The sequence below is a fragment of the Trypanosoma brucei genome, chromosome 6 (assembly GCF_000002445.2).
Source record: "Trypanosoma brucei brucei TREU927 chromosome 6, complete sequence".
In the NCBI taxonomy this organism is placed as follows: Eukaryota; Euglenozoa; class Kinetoplastea; order Trypanosomatida; family Trypanosomatidae; genus Trypanosoma; species Trypanosoma brucei.
The window spans coordinates 1,541,130-1,563,022 of record NC_007279.1 but is presented as its reverse complement, the minus strand read 5'-3'; the positions used below and the strand labels follow the sequence as shown (position 1 = coordinate 1,563,022).

At 42.7% G+C, this 21,893-nt stretch overlaps 6 pseudogenes, besides 9 other annotated features; all 6 read left to right on the top strand.

Moving 5' to 3' along the window:
* Nucleotides 1-21,893: part of a sequence feature (sequence corresponds to BAC RPCI93-1I18) that runs on past both edges of the window.
* Nucleotides 76-99: a sequence feature (AT_rich).
* On the top strand, nucleotides 885-2,465 carry Tb927.6.5610 (annotated as a pseudogene).
* Nucleotides 2,722-2,765: a microsatellite.
* Nucleotides 4,461-6,021, top strand: Tb927.6.5600 (annotated as a pseudogene).
* Nucleotides 6,248-6,303: a microsatellite.
* Tb927.6.5590 lies at nucleotides 8,122-9,721 on the top strand (annotated as a pseudogene).
* Nucleotides 9,715-9,786: a sequence feature (AT_rich).
* Nucleotides 10,799-11,421, top strand: Tb927.6.5580 (annotated as a pseudogene).
* Nucleotides 12,035-12,285: a mobile genetic element.
* Nucleotides 12,035-17,284: a mobile genetic element.
* Nucleotides 17,035-17,284: a mobile genetic element.
* Nucleotides 17,295-17,758, top strand: Tb927.6.5570 (annotated as a pseudogene).
* On the top strand, nucleotides 20,008-21,496 carry Tb927.6.5560 (annotated as a pseudogene).
* Nucleotides 21,790-21,860: a microsatellite.

Below are 21,893 nucleotides of genomic sequence, written 5' to 3'. Positions count from 1 at the left end.
CAAGACGATACGCGACATTACAACACTTGGGAAAACAATATTTTAGAAGGAAGAGGAGTTGTCGACGATGCACTGTTTTTATTTAAAAAAATATAAATACTACACGAGAGATTGTAGTGACTATTGTTTTTACTCTGATTACCGATCCTAATGTCTAGATGTAAAGAGCAAAAGATGGTGATATACTGGGTAATTTTATATAATGTCAAAGGCCTCTTCTTAACAAATACATTAATATTGAGTAACATTTTTCGGCAACAATATAATGTTATGTAGATAGGAATTTAAAACCGGGAACAATAATATACTACTTTTAACAGCGAACGAAAAAACAAAAGGTGGAAACTGCTTGAAATTCAACGTATATGATGCGATAGAGGGATTCTATAAACTACAAAAAATTGTAATGATACTCTTCCCATTTCGTATTGCTAAACGGTCCACACATTAAGGGATTTCAGGAAACAGTTAATTCCCAGAAGAATACGCACTGACGCGGCAGTGACGGAATGCATTAAGAAACTTCAGGAAAAACTTTGAAACCAGTATATTAATTTCCAAGGAAAAAACAAAAGAGGTCTACAGTAAGCCAATGTTATTGTGAAAAATGAAAAGATCAACGTGTGAGCCGAAAACACCGGCGTTATATCTTCATTTAATGTGCATCAGAACAAAGGAATTGTGGTACATTAGAAGCAAAAAAAACAAATCTTAACTGTTTGATATATATACGGACAATTATAAAAGTTTTTTTAAAGTGGACAATTTTGGCTTGACTGAGTCCTATTTTTCTTTAAAACAACTTTTAATCATATGGCGTACAATTTCCCACTTTTCGCACCTTGAAGAGCAATAAATCTCTCAAAAAACAAAAGAAGGTAGCGATGCACCAGCAAACCCGAAACGGCCAGAACTTCCGACGGACTTTAACAGTAAAGTTGGCACATGTACCTTTACCGCTATCGCATGGAAGAGTATACCTTCTATTAGCTCTATTCGCAGCAACAAATGCAGTCTGCTCCCTTACTCTGCACCCACTGAAGGCGGCAGCAAAAAAACCCTGACATACGGCAGATTATCTAAAGGAATTGGCAGACAACACTCTGGCCATATTAACAACAGAAGCACAGCAGAGCGCTGCAGCAGCTGATACAGCGGCTAAGCTACAGATAGTAACTCAAGCAACACAAGGCGCCACAAAGCTTGTCGCCGATCTTCTGTCCAAGAGGTTAATAACCTCAGTCGCTGAATTACAAAATAAAGTAAATAAGCACCGTCAGACGATCTACGCTGCGTCGAGAGCAGCTTACAAACTTAGCGGGCAAATGGAAGCTGTGGCGGAGCTCGTGACTGCCGCCATTGAGTTACCAGACTATGTAACTGCAGCGACCGACTTCACCGGCGGAAACTACCAGAAGATCCAGCCGACGACGAAAATCAACGAAAACGCGGCTTGCACGCGGGATGCGACCGCCAGAGACATTGATGCAACACCACCGACGGCAGACAGCACAAGAACGAACTCAATCGTATTAATCGGCTTAAAAACGGCAACTGTAACCAACGCTGGAGTTGACTCAGTACTCACGGTGTGCGCACATGCGGCGGCCACAGGCAAACACACAGCCAGCAACGCCTGCACGAGTGGCCAAACCACCAAACTAGCGGTAGTGAGCGGCAAACTATTCGTTGAAGAAACACTTGCACTAACGCGCAAAACATACGGGAGCCAGGAAGAGTATACAGCATCCACAGGGAGCACGGCCATACCGAGCGCCAAAACCATTGCGGCAGAGCTAAAAAACATACCACCCCTAGAAAAGGTAATCTCTGAGCTTAGCCAGCTAAAAATAAACCTGGACTTAAAAACGGTAATAACAAGTAGCACTCTCAAGGAAAAAATAGCGACAGCGATAGAAGGTGAAACGGCCAAGTACAGCAACCAAGAGACTAAAGCCAAAGTAGATAACTTACTAAAGGAAGTCATCGGTGAAAATGGAGACGAAATTACAAACACTGTAGGAAAGTCGCTTGACAACCTGACACAACCTAAAGCCGCTGTCGGAGGAAATGGCGACAGACAGCTAAAAACAATAACATCACCACAAAAAATCGCATATGCTGCAACCTATTACACTTTTCGGCACTTTGTTGAGGAACAGGAAGAAAAGGAGAAAAAGCAAGCAGGCTCCTCATGTCCCACCAAAATAGCAGAAGGAAAATGCAAGGGCAAACCACAGGGGGAGTGCAAAGATGAGGATGGATGCGAATACAAAGATGGAAAGTGCAAAGTTAAAGAGGGAGCTAAGGCGGAAGAAAAGAAAGAAGAGAAATGCAAAGGTAAAGCGGAGAAAGAATGTGGAGATGGCTGAAAATAGGAGGGTGAAACTTGCAAAGATTACAGTTTTCTTGTCAATAAGAAGTTCACTCTGATGGCTGCAGCTTTTTTGAGGCTATTAGCATTTTACGATTATAGAATTCTAAGAATTGGTACTCAATTTTATCAAATTATGGAAATTTTCTAAAGATTAATATATTTTAATACTTTCAGATGAAAATTTGAAAATATGTAAACTTTGTTAAATTTTGTATGACATTAGTATACGAGTGCAACATAGCATTAAGATAGGGTACGAAAAATCAGAGATATTATGAAACGTTGCCATAATAAAAGCTATGATAATGAAAGGAGATTGTTATAAATGCGTATATACTAATATTATAATAAAAGCAGTAAAATAATAATGATAATAATAATAATGATAGGAGAGGGTTGTGAGTGTGTGTATACGAATGTTATAATAAGAACGACACCGATAACCAAATGGACAAGGCAGACGAAGGGACTGAAAAGAGCTTCAGGGGGCAGTGAGTGTATGGGAATGACTGGCGAAGCGAATATGAAAAAGATACATAAGTAATAGTGAGAGAATGCAAAGAAACAGAACGGGAGATGCAATATGCACTGTTTAAAAGAAAACTATTGCAGGAACCACCTTAAAAGAGAAGAACAAGAAGAATATTTCGCTGGAAATTAGTCAAAAACAAACTACAATGCACAGGTAAAATACAATTTCTACGATACACGGAAGCAGTGATAGAAAACGAAAGTGAAAAAATGTAGGTTACAACGACAGGTAAATGTCATTACATAAATAAACGATACAGAAAGAAATGCTGCACAGTATTTCAATTAAAAGTAGATAGAAGAAATTGCAGAGATAATGAGTAGTGTGCTATTTTATCTTATGGCGGAACCAAATATTCAGCTGTGAACGAGAGCAAACAAAAGAACAACAGTAAGAATAGATTGGGTAAGTGTAAAGTAATGTCGAAGCCATTTTCAGGAGAAATAGTGATAGTGGACAGTATTTGTGGGAAACAATATCATATTATTGTGAGAATTATTTTAAATCTACGTCCACTAATGGATTACTGTGAAAAGCAAAAAAATAATGTGTAGCCATCATGAAATAACACACAGATAAAGATGTGGAGCATCTTTAAGAAGTCAACAATTAACAGCACAAATGCATCAGTTTAACAATGGTATGCAGATGAGAAATTAACGAAGTTTAGTGATTCAGCGCTAAGTATTAAGACCCAGAGTAAACCTTATTTAATGTGGGTAATTTAAAAATAGCAGCGTACAAGGAAGCTAAAACCCAAACAGCCAGATTAAATACAATAGATCGGAGCATAACCGCCACCACGATGAAAAGTGGTGCTAACTGGTTATTTCGCCAGCACATATTAGAGAATTATCACAAAATAAAAGCACTCAAAAACATAAGCTTAAAATTTTCAGGTCTAGAAATATGCTCGTTATTTTCAAGGACTAAAGTACTGAAAGTGTGAATAAGGCGAATAAATTCTGTATATATAGACCAATATAGAGTAAGAAGTAAAAGTGCAATATTTTCGAAAATTCTGGTTAAACCCTTAGGTTATAGTGATCATGGTTTTCCACAGTTAATCAACTTTTTCATAAGTTGAACATATGAAAAATACAGCTATTTAAAGTCATAATTTACAGATTCTAATGTGTCAGGTATTTATCTCCATTTATATGAAATCCAACAGAAACAACATCATTTGGAAATTTGTGGAAACAAAAAATACGTTTTTTAAATTGATATCGAAAAGGATTAAAAACCTAAATTTGGGGGAAATACCCTAAACGTTTTTAGTGGATAACGTAATATATGGTTAAATTGGCTCTTCTTTAATCTTATCAGTGCAGCAAACGGGTTTGGTAAAAAAATAAACGTTAGTTCCTAGCAGCTTCCGCTAAACGGCAGCATCGTTCCACCTGGCCGAGGCAGGACCGGCCACGGAACTAGCAACTCATTTGCGGTACAGCAGACGGAGAAAAAGAAGTGCTCAATCTGCAAACAACACTGTTCACATTTTACTATAGTAACAGCCCCTAAGCATTACAGAGAAACAAGAGAAAGAAAATGAAGCCACAAACTTTGAAGGTAGCATTCGATATCATGGCGTTAACGGCAATAATCGTGTCAGCAAATCTGTGGTCGCCGGTGGCAGCAACAGAGCTGAGCAAAGGAGAAAATACGGCCCTATACGGCACACTCTGCGTCGTGGTCAACGCCCTAGAAAACACGCCACAAGCAACGAGTACAGGAGTAATCGATGAAGACACGACGAAAACAGCCAAGCTCCTGCAGCTCTACCTTCGCGACACAGACAGTCTAAACTCGCTAGCGGCAGCGGCAGACCAGGCAGCAGAGCTGAAGAACCCAAAAGAAAAACTGGAAGAACTTTGCGGCAAGGACAAAGCAACCGACTGTGTTGACGCGGCAAAATACTTGAAAAGCAGAGGGGATACGCTTGGCGACCACCTAATAAGAAACACTGAAACCCCGAGCACCATGCTTCCAGAAATCAACAGAACAGTGGAACTGTTAAAAAACGCAATAGAGCGATACAAACATCAACCTCAAACTTCAGCAGGGAAGTCGAGCAAAGAGCTCTTGAAGACAGCGGCACTGGGCAACGCAGAAACAGACGATGCAGTGCACCTAACTGACGCAGCATCGGATCGAGAGACCACCTGCGGAAAAGTAGAAACGGCCGGGAAAGCGGCGGGTAAATCGATAGCGGAAGATTTAATTTGTATTTGCGGTTCAAACAGCGCGACGGACAACAAGGCTTGCTTAGCAAACGGGGCGGCAACGGTAACTTACAACGGCGCCGACTTCAACCACGCAGCGGCCTGGAAAAAGCTCAAAGCAGGCTGCAAGCAATTCGATCCAACAAACTCCCAAATTTCAGCGAGCGACATCAGGCAGACCATCAGGCAGGTAGCGCAACTCATAAACGCTCCGCACGGCACTGACCAAAAAATTGGATACCTAGGAGACACACACGGCTCAGCAACAGCCGGGAACTGCGACGGAAACAATGACAACTCCGGCAAAGGTGCATGTGTCAACTATGGCAAAACGGCGACGAGCAGCAACAGACCAGCCTGGCTGGAACCGCTTCAGCAAGCAGCGGCGGCCTTAGACACAGAAGCTGGCGCAGCACGGCACAAAGCGTCACTGATGGAGAGAATAAACAGCTTAAACAAAACCCTAACGAATTTACTACACTTGCATAACACGCAAGTAAAACTTTCAAAGGAAATAAAACAATCTCGCGGCACTGAAACTGTGAAGTCCACGAAAACATTAGAAGAAACCAACAAAGAATGCGAAGCAATAACCAAAGTAGGTGAGTGCAGAGAAAACAAGCCGGCTTGCGAATGGAAAAGCGAAAATGACGACGATGGTCCCCACTGCAAATTGAATACAAGAGCAGCAGAGCAAATAGCAACACAAGCACGGGCTGGTGCAGGAAGAACGACAACTGGTTGTGCAAGACACGGAACTTATAAGGCAAAATGTGAAGGTCACACAAATGGCAAATGAGAAGGTGAAACTTGCAAGGATTCCAGTATTATTTTAAATAAGAAACTGACTCTGATGAATGCTTTTTTTTTTGAGTTTGTTGTTTTAAAATTCATGAGATTTTATAAAACATGGTATTTTCAGATATTTTATATATTTTAACACTTTTCCATGAAAATGTGCAAATTAATGGAACTTTTGAAATCTTTGAAAAATTGATATTTTTGTAAGGTATCCATTTATGGATATAAAATAGTAGAATGGAAGGATATGGAAAATTAGTGATGTTCTAATTTAGATTTATTTGTTTTAGTTGATGAATATTAGTTAGGACTATAATAATAAGGATTTTATAGGAAAAGTAATGATGATAATAAAAATGATAATGATAGGAGAGTGTTGTGAGTGTGTATATAGTAATATTACAATAAGAGTGTTTTTAAAGTCTAAATTGAATGTCAAAATAGAAGAAGTGAAATCAACTGTAAGGGCGAAATAAGAATAAGTGAGTGAAAGGATTCTTTAGAAAGAGGAATATTATTTATTAAGGAGACAAAGAAAGACAGAGGAGGGGATAAAATATGCGGAACTTTAAATACAAACATGACAATAAGTATCATCATACACGGAGAGATGATGGATAAAAAATTATGGAAAACAGCCTAGTGTATATGCCACATGAAGTCGCTGGAATCAACACAAAACCAGTGAAAGTAATAAGCAACCTAAAGACAGAATCACCAATATTCTCTCAAAACTTCTTTTAAGAATGCGTTGTTTCTATTTAAAATACTTTCATGGGAACGGAAAAGTTTAAAGCATACAATTTAGCTAATGAAGACACATAAATCGTCTAAAAGTCATCTTTGACTGTTATTACAAAAATCACTGGAGAAACCAAGAACAGACTAGCTGATAATTGAACCCCAACTTGCACAAAGGTCACAAAGAAGCAACACGTTTAGAAAACATGACAGGAAGGGGTAAAATGTATGAAAGCCGAAAACAAATAGTAACAAAGCTATTGTTCTATCACAATGCAGCTTACAGATATTAAGTTTTAGTGACACCTACTTACGGCCAGTGCGGCAAAGTTATGAGAGAGAGAACCAAGCACTTTGTCGCTGTCTATATTCAGGCACATAAAATTTCCGGGAAGTGAGTTTAATGAAATATTTGGTATATTAGAGATAAGATGACCTAAGAGAGCACTATCTTATCCAACTTAGCACGCAGAAATTCAACTAGAAGTAACATTGTAGAAAAAATTTCATCCACTTACTGAAACTTTTCATATCTTTAAGTTTAAAGCAAATCAAAAAGGATTAAAAAGAAATGGAGCTTACAGCAGCAATTAGACCGCAGACGGAGAGTAGACGTATTACAATAGTTGCAGGTAGAGGTTCAGCAGTGTAACACACAAGGATTAACTTCTTGAGCTAATTTACAAAAACCATTCAAGAATATTTAAGGCTAACTTGGCACCAAGATGCGGGAGGGGAATAGCGGCGTCGATCGCAAAAAGGACGGCAGAGATCCACTCTGTATATACAAAAATGGAAATAAAACCTACCCAAACCTAGAAGAAAAAGAAATCTGTCTACTCAATTCAAGCGAACAAAGAGAGCTGGTGATAGAACTCTAATGTTTGACAATGAAACAAGCAAAACAACATGACATCATAATCCGCCAATTTCTTGTTTTTCATGAGAGAAATTAAGCTGAAAGGTATTGACTCATTTCTGTGGACTATAAAGGCTAATGTATAAATATCATAAATTGTTTGAGCTTTAAAGCGACACCTCAGTTTTCCATGGAAAATATTTAAACCACTAGAGATGACAAAGAACAGATGTGCAATCAAGTGTCCTCTGATGAAAAAAAACACTATCTTGAGTGCAAATGTGAACGGCCCAGGTGCCTAACAAGTGAAGTGAACAGAGTCGGTTTCAGCGAATGCTAGACACTCAAAATCAGCTCAAATTCAAAGATACAGAGGAAGCTAGCCTTTCCACAGCAAAAATGCTAGTGAAACTATTGCTTAATTCACTAAAAGTGAGATGACTATACGCACCAAGCAACAAACTCACTGCGGCTGGTACCAAAATGTACTGGAAATGACTAGCGTTCACTGCGGCACCTGCACTAAAAGCACACCCACATGAAACCAAGGCTCTAATAATCAAGGATTAAGTCGAAGCTACGTCACATGACGTATAAATCACTAGTTGCTGCAACATTCATGGCAATATCTGCTGCAGAAGCAGAAAACGTGCACGCAGGTCAAAACTCAGGAGCTTTCGCGGCTATGTGCAAGCTAGCAAGAGCACTCATGGAACCTCCAGAGATCCCGCCTAAGCAACAACTCAAAACGCCGGAGTACTATGAGATCCTTCAAAGGAATATGACGCTCTCACACTCGAAATGGCAGGCACTTTTCGCAAACCCAGCAAAGCCGATGGAGTGGGCGACCGAAGCGCCAAAAACAGGAGCTGCAACAGAGGACTGGACCGAAATGTGGGAAGACTGGAAGAAGAGCATTCAAGAAATACAGGATACACCAGGAAAAACGAAAAACACAATCAAATATTTCTCTGGACTTACTCCAGCTCAGCGCAAAGCAGTAGAAGCAGAAGTAAGGATACTTGCAGAAACAGCAAGGGAAATCGTCAAAACGCCGCTGCCGCCGGAACCGGCCAACACCCTAATCGATAGCCCAAACATCAAAGCGGAACTTAAAGCACTTTTTATAGGCAACGGAGCAACAACGATCGGATCTGCAACGCTAGCACAGATCTTTGGCACGTCGACGCCAGGAGGATCCAACAGGGGCACAGCCTGCACTGCAACAGCCGGCGCGGGCGCAACAAAAACGCTGCTGGCAGCAATAGCTTGCGTCTGCGACAACGAAAACTCAGGCCAATCAAAAGGACATATGCTACAAAAACCAAGGCGGGACACCGTGGGGCAACAGCGGCAACCCGACCGAAGCAACAATAAAGGGTCTAGGCAAAAAGTGTCTAACTGACGACCATACTTCCGTCATAAGCACTGACCTAATGGCAGCGATCGAAAGCATACTAGATCAGACCACAACCGACGGCACTCACACCTATCTCGGCGCCTACGAAACCAGCTGCAATGGTCAGCAGGAGAACGGCAGGTGCATCAAATGGGAAAACAAGAAGCCACACGAAATAGTAACGGCCACGGAGACGCCATGGCTTTTCAAGGTGTACGAGCTGGCTCAAGCTATAAGCATTAGGAAGCAAAACAACGAGAAGATACTGCTGGCTCAGGAAACGATAAAGACACTCTCCCTGCGAGCGAAAGCACTAGAAAAACCCCAACATATCAGCGAAGTCCTTGTACCGGCGGCGGCAACGAGCCCAAGAAAAAGAGACGGATCTCAACAAAACAACCAATGCACCAACCTCAAAACAAACTCAACATGCACAGCGGACAATGACTGCAAATGGACTAGCACTACAGAGGATAAAGGAGACCACTGCAAATCTAAACCAGGAACAGAAAGCACATTAACAGCAACAGGAAAGACAGCAAAAGAGGGAACAGCAACCACAACTGGGTGTGCAAAACACCAAACCAAGGAACCGTGTGAAAATGACAAAACAGGCAATAAGCAAAATTGCGCATGGAGGAAGGGTAAAGATAATGAAGATGAAAAGGATACAGAAAAGTGCCGAAACGGTAGTTTTCTCCTCAACAAGAAAATGGCCCTGAGTATGGCTGCTGTCTTTATAAATTTAGTAGCATTTCAAGGGTTTAAGGATTTTTGCACATTTTAATAAAATTTGATTTATTTGAATATTTAGAGAATATACGAAAAAAAATTAATTTTGATATAATTTAACACTTTTTGATTAAAATGTTCCAAATAGTAAAATGTATATGAGAGTGGCCTATGGGTGTAACGTGTACAGTGATAGAATATTAAAAATGAGTGATATTCTAATCTGTTATTTTAATAGTAATAATAAAAGAGTGTTTTAAGCGCATTTATTAACATTATGAGGAAAGTTTTTTTAAGTGATCGAATGGAGAGACAAAATTAAACCGTTGAAAAAAATTACCATGGTATGATGAGAGTAAGTGAATGAGTGGTGCAGTTATTAAGACAGGGAGAAGACACAAATAATGCTATTTAAGAAAAGAAAGAAGGAGATATAGATAAAATATGCGCAGTTTGAAGTTGAAAAGTGGCGATAGCTTTCATCATACACAAATAGATGGGGAAGAGGCAGGGACAAAGAACAGTTTGAAGGCTAAATGAAGTCACTGCGTAATATGCATAAGCAGCGACGGAAGGAAATAAATATGAGAAAAAATGTGGAGTGAAACATGCACTGCAACAAGCATAAAAGAAAATAATATATAGGAGAAGGTTGTGTTCTAAAATACACTCACAAATAAATAGATTCTTCTACGGATGTGATTGAAACAACAATATAAATAGTTCGGAAACCATTTTGATTGGAGGCACTTGACGATAGCGAATGGTCGAGGTAGTCATCAAGCGAGGGTGGCAAATTTTATAGCATGTTAGAATTAATCACTGCAACTAGATACCTTCATTCCAATAAAAATGCATAGGCACTAATTGTCAATGCAGCAAAGCAACGCAATACACATAGTGTGCGGCACTATGTGTTACTGAAAGTAAAGTTTTTTTAAAAAATTATAGGTACGCCTTCAAAAATAAGTTTCATACACTGATAATACACACATCGGCACATATATCATAACTATGTTAAGGAATTACTCATATATGTAAACATCTTATTGGCGCAAATGGCATCTTCTATTAAAGTTTCAATATTTTTCTTATAGCACTTTTAAACTTTAAATGTAGATTAGGAATATAGTTTTGTATCTTGAAAACTTTGCTATTATCATTGTTATTACATTTAGTGTGTTTAAGCACGTTATTTCTCTAAGTGTACACGACGGGAAACATACTGAGTGCGAAACTAAGCCATGTTAAAATTATTACAATTGCTATGGGAAACTTGCATAGCAATGTCAAAAGAGCTAGATGGGTTATGTAAATTTTTAAAAAACAGGATAAAATTGATGAGGATATTGTGATAACTGTTGACGGATCTGATGTTATTGTTACTGACGGAGAAAAATATGAAACCGCTGTGGGGTATTTTATACAAAACACTGCGGAAAATGAAGGGAAGTTTAGCGAGGAGGATGTAGTAAAAGAGAAACAAGTTTATCCCATTATATTTGTAACGACTACCAAGTGTTATGCGCTTCGGCTGTACTTGACTTTGAACTCAGATCACAGGGAGCATATGGAGAGGTGCGCATGTTTTTTTTTGAAGCAACATGCCAAGAAGAGGAACAAAAGAAACTAACTCATATGTTAAAGTGGCCTGCAAACTATAAAGCACACTTCAATAAAGGTGACATAATAGCTAGAGTTTGGGAATTCAAAAAGTTTGAAAAGGCGGTTAATGAAATGCTTAAAATAACTGATTAAAGATAGAATCAACCGTTACTTTTTCCCCTCGCGCAACCTTCAGGACCATGCAGTCTGTCCACCCGATGGTAAGGAGGAAATGCATTTACGCACACCACGCCACGACGATATGGTAGTGTGGGACTCAGCGCTGGAGACCAGCGTGCCTACCCACTGAAATTCCCTGTTTTTTGGAGAATTGATACCCACGGGTGAGAGACCGCATGTGTGCGTGTCTAGGGGGGTGGTCTCCACTTGACGCCCATTCGATCCCTCCCACATTGCATCTGAACCATGTTTACCATATCCATCTGCCTCCCCGGCCGGAAGTTGGGTCAGGGATTTTGGTTCCCCCACCTGAGCAGGGTACTGAACCGTGGTGCAACACTAAGTAATGGTTCTTTCTTCATGGAGCAGCCACAGCATATTCAGTATTGCAACCGACTTTTGGATGGAACATTTGGCTTTCCAGTCGATTTCTCTTCTGGTACGTGACCCTGGCGCCACATTGAGGCAGATTCATTCTTAGTGTAAGCTAGATACTCTCCGCCCCCTGGGATCTACCCTTGTACAATGTTCGACAAGCACTCTACTTAACCACCAAACAAGGGTGCGAAGAAGAGTGTGTTCGTTTTTTTTTGAATTTTCTTCGTGTCTTCGTGAGAGTTTCCCCCCACTGGCGCGGCCATCAGCCATCACCGTAGAGCCCTGAGATGCTATCGGTCTGGCGACTGTGGCAGAGTCTCCCTTTTTTATTCATCCTAACACACCCTCTATAATTTTTGTTGTAGCTCCGCAGTTGAACACATTACAGCAGATGGGGCGAAAAGAACCCCTCCCCAGACTCTCCCGAAGATGTCAATTAGCAATCCTTTTGTTTTGATTTTTGTTATTCGTTTATTATTCTCTCTCCCTCTTTCTGTTTCTGTTGCTTGTTGATTGCATACCCCCTCTGTCTCTGAGGGTGTCTGGACTATTCATGCGTCCGGTGCTTTTCCTGCTAGCTCCACTCTCAGAAATAAGGGGGAAGTTGCAGAAGGGAGAGTGGGTTGTATGACTTTTACCTTAGGTGAGGACTTCACCTGCGGCCGGCTCCGTTCAACCGCAATGAGAAATTGCGCCAGCCTTTTAGAGAAACATACATCTTGTACACACACACCCTCTACCGCAAACCTGACACGTAACTCCTTCAAACCTGGACAGCTCATCAGGTGCAGCGACGTTTCTTTGCAGTCGCCGCGTTGGCTCGTAACAGTGCGCTCTGCTCTCATACCGTGCATCTTCTTTTGATGTAGGGTGAGGCCAGTTTTGCTAGCACACTGCCTTCCGCCTGTCTGGCACACCAACATGGATGTGTTTGTATGCGGGGAATCAGTGGCACCCAATTTTGTGATTTTGCTGCATTTAAGCTCGACTCCCTCACCTTTGTGGAAAGCCTTACAGTGTCGGATGAGGGAGGCCCCGCAACTGAGCACTTTTTTGGCACACACCACACTGCACCTCGCCCTTCCCCGGGACGTCAACGTTTCCCTCACGGGCACGCTTACGAGGGAATTGCACCAACACCACGGTACCGTCCTCCGTCACTATGCTCTTATGTTTGAATTTCTTGTGTAGTGACAGGGAAGAGTGTGTACCGAAGCTCGCCTCGCACAAGTCACATTGAAACGGCAGCTTCCGTGTATCCTGAGAGGCTGGCGCTGCTGGGACGCTACCATCTCCTTGCACTGAGTCTTCGTTCTCTCGCCCCCTTTTCACGCGGCAACTACCGCTGCCTATGCCATGTATTGTTCTAAGGTGGTGTAATAGTCGGCCTGGCACTGCGAATTTGGAGGCACAGAGGGTACAATGAAGCACCTGCGGTCTCATCGGGACTCGTGTGCTCGATGGTAGAGGAACGATCGCCACCACTGGAGGGGGCTCCGGGGGGATATCCACTGCGGGTGTTGCATCGCCGTATTTGATCCTCCGGAGGGCATCAGCTCGCACAAAGCCGTGTTTGTTTACCATGTGCGTTACAGCACTCGAGCGGCATTGGTATGTGGCATCACATTCCGTACATTTGTTTGATTCGGAGGTTCTCTGAAGAGTGCGTGTCGCAACAGGTGGGGCTGTTTGTATTGTTGGTCCTATCGCTGCATGTTGCGGGTTGCACCATCGGCACTGTGGAGGCACACTCGGGTTGATCTTTCGCAACATCCATCCATAGTGTCTTGAAGACCCAACCCGAAAGCGTGCCCGTGCCGTTTCTTCTTCCCTCGTCAGTTCTTCTTTATGTTTTGTTGGAAAGTGGTTGCCCGTGATACCAAACCTATGAGTGTTCTCATGGACTTCTTCCGATCTAAGCACTCGCTTCGCATAAGCAATGATGTCGGGGATCCATGTGTCTCGCAACTGTGGTAAGTCAGCGGCCTTTTTGGCCATTTCATCGCAAACCTCATTCCGTTTCACGCCACAATGGGCAAACACAAATTGCAGTCGGATACGTATCTTCCTTCTCTGAACTTGAAGCAGAAGCCTCCATAGTCGTCTTAGAATTGGGTCCGTTACGGCTAGGGGGCCTGTCTGCAGTGCTGTTAACATTGACAGCGAGTCAGAGAAGATGGACAACCTGCTCGGTGTGCTTCTGTATACCGGAAGCCATTTTAGCAGCCGTTGCAGTCCTATCTCTAATGCTACGCATTCCGCTCTGTAACTGCATGAGAGTTCCTCTGCTCAGGTCTTGGGTGCACAAATCAGCGTGTTGTTTCTATAGAGTAGGGCAGCTGCTCCGGACTTCTCACCGAGGGACACGGATCCATCAGTCCACAATTCGTAGTGCTCTCGCCGCGGTGGCTCCTTCCCCCTCCGTGCAAAATGCCGTGCAATCCATTTTTCGGAAGCCTCCCTTTTGACATCGTCAGGGTCATCAGCGCATACGGGCTTTATCTGCGTGTGAAATAGCGGTCGGCAACTGTGGCGGAGCGTCGATGTCTCTAGTGGGTGCTCGCGTGGCTCAATGTGGAGGTGGGGATAGGACCGCATGATGCGGGAATGTAAGACTCTGACTGGGTGTTTGCTGTGGTATACTTTCTCAGCACTGTGGCGCAAACATCCGCCTCGTGACTCACACATCAGCATGAATTACGTGCTGCGCACAAGAGCGGTCGTCTTGAGTGGCAGGAGGTTTGCTTCCAGCAGAGAGTCCTCTTTGCGCGTCCCATGCGGTATGCCAGCTATGATGCGACTGGCTTTGTGTTGTGCTGCTGCAAGGAGGTCGCGACTTCGTTCCGAAGCGTCCCAGTACCATACCTCAATGCCATACATGGTGTGTGCCTGTACGAGTGCTAGATAAAAAGCTCTCAGTACTTGTCTTCTTGGCTCCCATGTAGAAGCTGAGATGGCTGCTATCTGCAGTAGTCTAAAATCCATCTTGCGTCTCGTTTCTGCAGCATGTGTTGCCATCCCCTGCAGACACTGGAATGTTACTCCTAGAAGCTTCGGTGTCCTGCCAGCTCCTATTCTTTTGCCGTCCAGTTGTAATGTAAGGGGGTGGCGCTCTATAAACCCGAAGAGTGTGCACTTCGTTTTCGCTACGTTGACAGACATGAAGTACTCTTTTGGCCACTGTAACACCACGGTTAGGCCGCATTGTAGTGTGTGGTTGATGGCATCCCTCTCTGTGTGCCTCGCAAGTAGCGTCAGGTTGTCTGCAAAGAATCCGTGCTGCAGTAACGGCACTTCTGCAAGGCGCTGGTTCAACGAGTTCATGACAATAATGAACATGATTGGGCCAAGGACAGTTCCCTGTGGCACTCCTCGCTCAAATGTTCTGCTTCTGGAAAGCTTCTCCTTGAATCTCACTCTGCCAGTTCGGTTACTCAGAAATGATACGCACCACTTCACAATGTGGGGTGATACCTTCATTCTGTGCATTTCCCTCGCAATTTTGTCGTGGTCTACTGTATCAAATGCCTTCTCGTAGTCGACGAATACAGCACCCGTACGATATTGGTGCGTGGGGCGGCAGAGGGCAGCGCGGACGTGCAGGAGTTGTTCGAGCGTTGAGCATCCGGGGCGAAAGCCTGATTGCTGCGGCGTCAGCTGGGACTCAACAGTGTCTCTAAGCCTCGTGGCAAATATGCGCTCCATGACTTTGCAGAGACAGCTCGTGAGCGTCACAGGCCTGTAAGAATCGAGGTCCTCCGCCTTTTTCCGGCCTTCAGGATGGGGATGATAACACCAGTCTTCCATGCAGGCGGCACGACTCCCGTTCGTAGGCTCTCATTGAATAGCCTCACAACAACATTCAGCGCTGTTCTGCCGAGATGTTGCAGTGCCTCGTTGTATAAGCAATCAGGTCCGGCTGCGGATCCACTCGGTAGCAGTTTGATCGATCTCCGTAGTTCAGCCATCGTGATGGGACTGAACTCACTCGCTATCGTCTTTATTGGTGCCGGTGGGTGTGAGTCGGGGTGCCTTCTTGCGCGGGAAGAGTACAGTTTACTGAACCTCTCAGCTTGACGGTAGTCCGTGATGGCCGCGTTATCAACAAGTACAGCCGGTGTGGTTAGTGGTCGTGGCGCATATACCTTCTTGACAATGTGCCAACTGCAGCGGTCTGACACCGCAAGTCTGGAGCATAGCGTGCTCCATCTCTTCTTTGTGGTACGGTCCAGGATCTGCTTACGCGTGGCTACCAACTTTTCCCTTCGGTGGGAGGGTCCGCATCCAGCGATCTCTTCATCGAGTTTCGCGAGCTCAGGTGTCCAATGTGGTGGCGTTGCTCTGCAGCCACGGGGGACGGAGACCTTCGTCGCAATGCAGATGTCGGAGCTCAATATCTGTTCCAGGGTGTTGACATTCTTCTCTCTACCAATTTTCCTGCAGAGGTCGTCAACCTTGAGACGGAAATTCCTCCAGTCAGCTTTTAGCCATGCGTACATGGGCTTTCGAAGCCGCGGGCAGCTCAGTGCATCTGTGTCGTCTCCAAAGATAACGTCGAAAAATATGTGATGGTGATCGCTATCGGGAGAATACAGCGATGTCCACGTGTACACTGTGCAATTCCTTGACAGTGTCACATCAGGGGTGGACTCCCCGTGGTGGCGCTCGTACCTGGTGCACTCACCAGTGTTGCAGACCAGAAACTGGTTGTCAATGCACCACTGTGTGAGGGTTTCACCCTTGGTATTTGGTGGGCTCGCGCGATCCCATGCCAACGCGTGTGCGTTAGCGTCTGCACCGATGAGCTGGGCACCGTCAGTCGTCAGAAGCGTATCTAGGTCAGTTGCCGTGAAGGTGTGTTTTGGTGGGATGTATGCCGACGTGACAGTCAGCGCCGTTCCACGTGCAAGGTGAATTGTTGCATGCACTTTTTCAATGCGACCAACAACGGCCATACCGGTCTCGACTGGTATGTCCTCTCACTAGTATTGATACACCTCATCCTTTGCAGTTACGAGCTATTCCGTGATGTTGGTAGCCAGCAACGCTAAAGCAAGCCGCCTCTCCAGGCGTCATCCTTGTCTCGCTCAACAGACAAAAGGCGATCCGCTCATCAACAAGGGTTTTGTGGAGTGCTAATCTCTTTCCTTGAGATAGCCCGGCGCAGTTCCACTGCATCCCGTGAAACGACAGGCAGGGATTCTCTTCCACATCACCGGACAGCAGCATCTTAGTGCGGATGATATACTGCTGATGGCACGCTGGCACGTGCTCAGGGACCGACAAATGAAAAACGATGTCCCAGCAAGACGCTGCTGATCCCTGTGCTGTATGATGCCGTAGCCGGAGCACAGCAGTGTTCCCTATGAAAGGAACGCTGCTGGCTCTTGGCTTCCCCCGATGATACGGGGTACTGGACCCTGGCACCACATTGAGGTGGCCGGCATCTCCAGGGTATCAGATAGAAAGAACAGACGGCATTCGAAGACGTAGACTGCGTAAAAAAGTCAATGGGAAGAGGAAAAGCACTGGAGCAGGCAGAGGCAACCAAATTAAAAGCAGCGGTCATAGGACAACAAACAAGGCAATAAATTGGAGCAGAAAAAAGGGAGGTATTGATTTTTAGCCTGGAGGAAGAATTACCAGTGCAGAAAATGCAGTCACTTGGCGACCAAGTACCTACCTCTAGCAAAGAAAAGCGAGAACAAACGGAAAAAGACTGCGACGCCAAAGATAAATAACGATATTACCAAGAACCCTGCGAATGGAACTCAGAAGCAAAGAAAACCAAGAAAAAGTGCACAATGAGTTGGGTGGACCAACAAGCAGGAGCAGAAGTAACGAACGAAGCAACAGGAAGAAAGGATGAAAAAAAACCACAGGAAGAAATTTTGTTGTCATTAACAAAGATTTTCTTTGGCTCGCATTTTTGCTATTATATTTAAAGTACTCTAAAATATTTTGGTTTAAATTTATAAAATTTCCTGTTTTTAAAAAATATACTAAAAGGTGATATATTTTAATAATTTTTGTCAAGCATTTGAAAAATAATGAATATTTATTTTGAAAATATAGATATAGTAAAATGTGTATGAAAAGTGCGTAGGGGTGCAAATCAGGAAGGTGATAGAGTATTAAAGATGAGTGTCATTATAATTTTTTTCTAATTATGTGAATATAAGTTTGAGTTATAACAGAAAAAGTTGTAGTAGGAAAGTATTGTGAATGTGTATGTACTAATAATATAATGAAAATAGTGGTCACCAAATGCATTAAAAAAACGGAAGCACTAAAAATATTTTAAATGGTGAAATTAAAGTAAGTGACAGAGAGTAAGGCAGAGAGCACACCAATGATTTTATTAAGAGTAACTTAGAAATAAAAAGATAGACATAGATGGAATATGTGCAGCTTGAAACACAAAAATGAAGATGGCAATCATACGCGAGGAGATGATGGATGACAATAAGAAGAGAAACAGCATAGTTTGAAATCTAAACCGAGTTTCTACTGTACTGGAAGAAGTTCTGACAGAAAGTGGACAAGAAGGAAACAATGCATGTAATGAAACAGAAGTATATGCATTACAGCGTAAGGAATAAAGACAACAGAAGGAAGATATGATGCTCAGTATTTTACTAAAAAATGGATAGGTGCTACATCTGCAATAGCGGTGACATTTCTGGTTATTATTCTGATAGCGAATTCTTATTTTCGTTGCGAAGAAACAGCAGTAGTAGATGAAAAAGCATGGGGAAGGGACTGTGTGACTGTAAAGTAACGTAAAATTTTTTATCCTAAGATATAGTAATAATATCTAATACTTATGGTAAACAATATAATTTTATTTGTTCTATGATTTTAAAACTATGACTACCGATGAATTACCGTGCTTGAAAAACGAATAAAGCAAATATTACTTAAAATATCACAGAAATAAACAGTAACAGGACATTATTAAGCAGAGACAATTAATGGCAAGGCTCCACTATTTTTTTTACTGGTACGACAAAAAAAGTTCATCGAAAAAACGTGTAATTGATACAAGAGTTCTCTGTACTGCATAGCCAAAAGCATGAGTAAGAATAAGCAAATCAACTAACTGATGATTGCCCCAATATTGCGGAAAGTGTTGAGACCGCCTAAAAGTTTAGAAGGATTAGCAGAAAGCAGGAGAATGCGTCAAAAAATAAATAAAAGGTAGAAAAAGCTTTATCGTATCATGAGATACTATATAAATAGTGCGGCATAGTTGTTTTGAGACGCAACCAAATTGGTAAAGTTATTGTATGGCCACACAAATTTAGTTATTTTCTGTTTTAGCATGTAAAATGTTAAACGCAACTCTGAATGGCAGATTTGGCATGTCGGAAACGAGTTGAGTTAGAAAAGTACAAGTGGATCGAATTCAGCAGTAAGAAAACAGAAAAGGGAATCCGTTTCCCGTATGTAATTTGGAACCCTACAGCTTTCTTTATCGTTAAGTAAGAAAAAAGGAAATAAGTAGCGGAGAGGAATAGAACTAACAGCGGGCGCTAGATTGCACTTGTTAAAAATCGTCGTATTAAAAGAGTTACATTCACGGGAGCTGTCACAACTTCGCGAAGACTGTCATACATGGGTAAGGTTCCAATAATGCCAATAAGAAAACAACACGCTAATTTAGCGAGAGGTCTGATGGCAGCTATGTAAAGGAAGTTGCAAAGCAGACTGTGTGAGCCGTTGCCAATTCCAGCGAAAAAACCTAACAATACGCAACAGCAGTAAACAATTCCCGTGCATTTAGTAACGGTACTTGTGCGTACAGACATGGTAATAAAAATATAAAACTCGCAAGTTGTGACGGTGATGGTCTCCTGACAAAAAAACCGAGATATTTACCCTAGAGATATGTAGAGGCATTGAAGTGAACGAGGACAAGGAGGGGACATGTAAAACAGTTAATTGTGCCGGAATAAATCGATCACAGAGCTTGCAAAAGGACCAAAAAAGAAAGCCTCCGAACCAACTCAACGAAGTAAAGCGGCTGCTGCACTGAGGCAATAGTTTTTCCGTTCTTCTATTTTTTTGCCTTGGACAAAATCAACCTAGTTGGCGGCCGACGCCTCAAAGAAAAGCAGGGAAAAAAACTAACTCCGTAACTATAAGCTGCTTCAATACCGTGTAGAAGCGGTGAAAATGGAGATATAAAAAAAAATGTGCTTACTTGCTTGTTTTTCGCGGCAGCTGTTACTAATTTCAGTGGCAAAGACGAAGCAGCAAGAAACAACATCAACAACCGGTGTTCTGAGATTATATACTTAGCGGCTATTTCAAAATACATAGCAAAGCAGGCGGAAACAGGGAGGAACCTAATACACAAGCCACAAACCTATGCAACAGCATGGCAACTGGCGGCGGTTCAGACGACCGACAAGCAACTGAAACCGGGCTACGGCACACTCAGCGCTTACGCTATGATACAACATAAAAAGCACGCGGAAGAGCTCAAGCGGCGACAGGAAGCTTCCCAAAGGGCACAGCGGATACTTTCAGAAAGGATAGGCTATATAGAAGCTTTGTACCGTAGCCCATCGCTAACAGCAGGAGGTGCAGCGTACGCCTCCGGCTAGGCGACATACAATGCGAAATGCACATTCACGCTAACACAATCAGGATCAACACGCGACACCTGCGACCTGAGAAAGGCCACAGACACAGGCGTAGAATCAACAGCGTTCAACTGGGAGGCCGCAACAAAAATAAAGCTACTAAAGCTGTCGACAACACCGCCGAGGCTGCAACAAGTGGCTGCCCAAGGAAAAGGAGCAGAGGGCAGTGTAGACACAGCTACAGGTGGAACTCGATGCGACACCAGCGGCAGCGAAGGCAGCAATGCTTTGAAAGTCACCCTGGGATCTGTGGCAGCTGACTCAGGACTAACGGCAGAACAGACAAGCATGTACGCCAAAGACGACAGGACACAAGGCTGTGCTACAGTGGAACAACCGGAGACCAAAACAGCAAGCGATAACGACAAAGTAGCATACGCCATCTGTGAATTTCTAGTGGCAGCGCCACCAACACCGACTGACCCAGATAATTGGAATCCGGAAACTCTATCATAGAAAACGGCGTTGTCAACTCCGTACACCAATTACTTAATTGCAACAGGAAAGTACACAAAAGAAGGCGCAATACAAAAGGAAGAAGACATAAAAACAGCATTCAAAAAATTATTAGGAATGAACGAAGGTGGCCACAAGACTAGCTGCGTGGAGCCGCTAACAGAGAACAACGTAAAATATCAAGACGGAACAACAGAAGTCGAAAATCTCTCCTCAAAATAGTAGAAGACGGAGCTGCACCAAAGGTTCTTGTCTATTTGCAAGGGAAAGCCGCAGCAAAAGAAGAAAAGACGGTGGCGTCCTCCACATCTTGCTCATCTAAACCAGAAACCACCAAAAAAACTCCTTCCAAAGAAGAGTGCAAGGAGCACACAGAGAAAAACATCTGCAAGAACGCTGGATGCAAATTTTATAGTAGCAAAACACCAAAATGCTTTCCAGACGATAAGGCAAAAACAATTGAAAAAAACGAAAATGATGGTAAAACTACAAACACCACAGGTGCCGATTCTGCTGTAATCAAAGCACATCTTTTGCTTGAATTTTTGGTTCTAGCATAACACTTTAATGTTTCAAAGGATTTTTCCTTAACTTTATTATTCTTGTGAAAATTTGATTTTGTGAGATAATTTTATGAAACGTCTGAAATATGGTATATTTTAACACTTTTTGTCAAATTCTTTCACATTGTCGAATATTTTAAAATTTTAAAGATATGAAATTGTTATAAAAGGTAAATGGTGGTAGTTCGCACGTGTATAGTGTGATAATAGGGTATGAAAATGTTACTTTTTGTTTATTATGCTTATTTTGTTAATTTTATGAACATAAACTTCGGTTACAACAGTGACTGTAATAGCAATAATGAGTGTGAGAATAAAAAAAATAATAATAATTATTATTATTATGAAAACGATAATTATAGGAGAGCGTTGTGAGTGTGTGTATACGAATAAT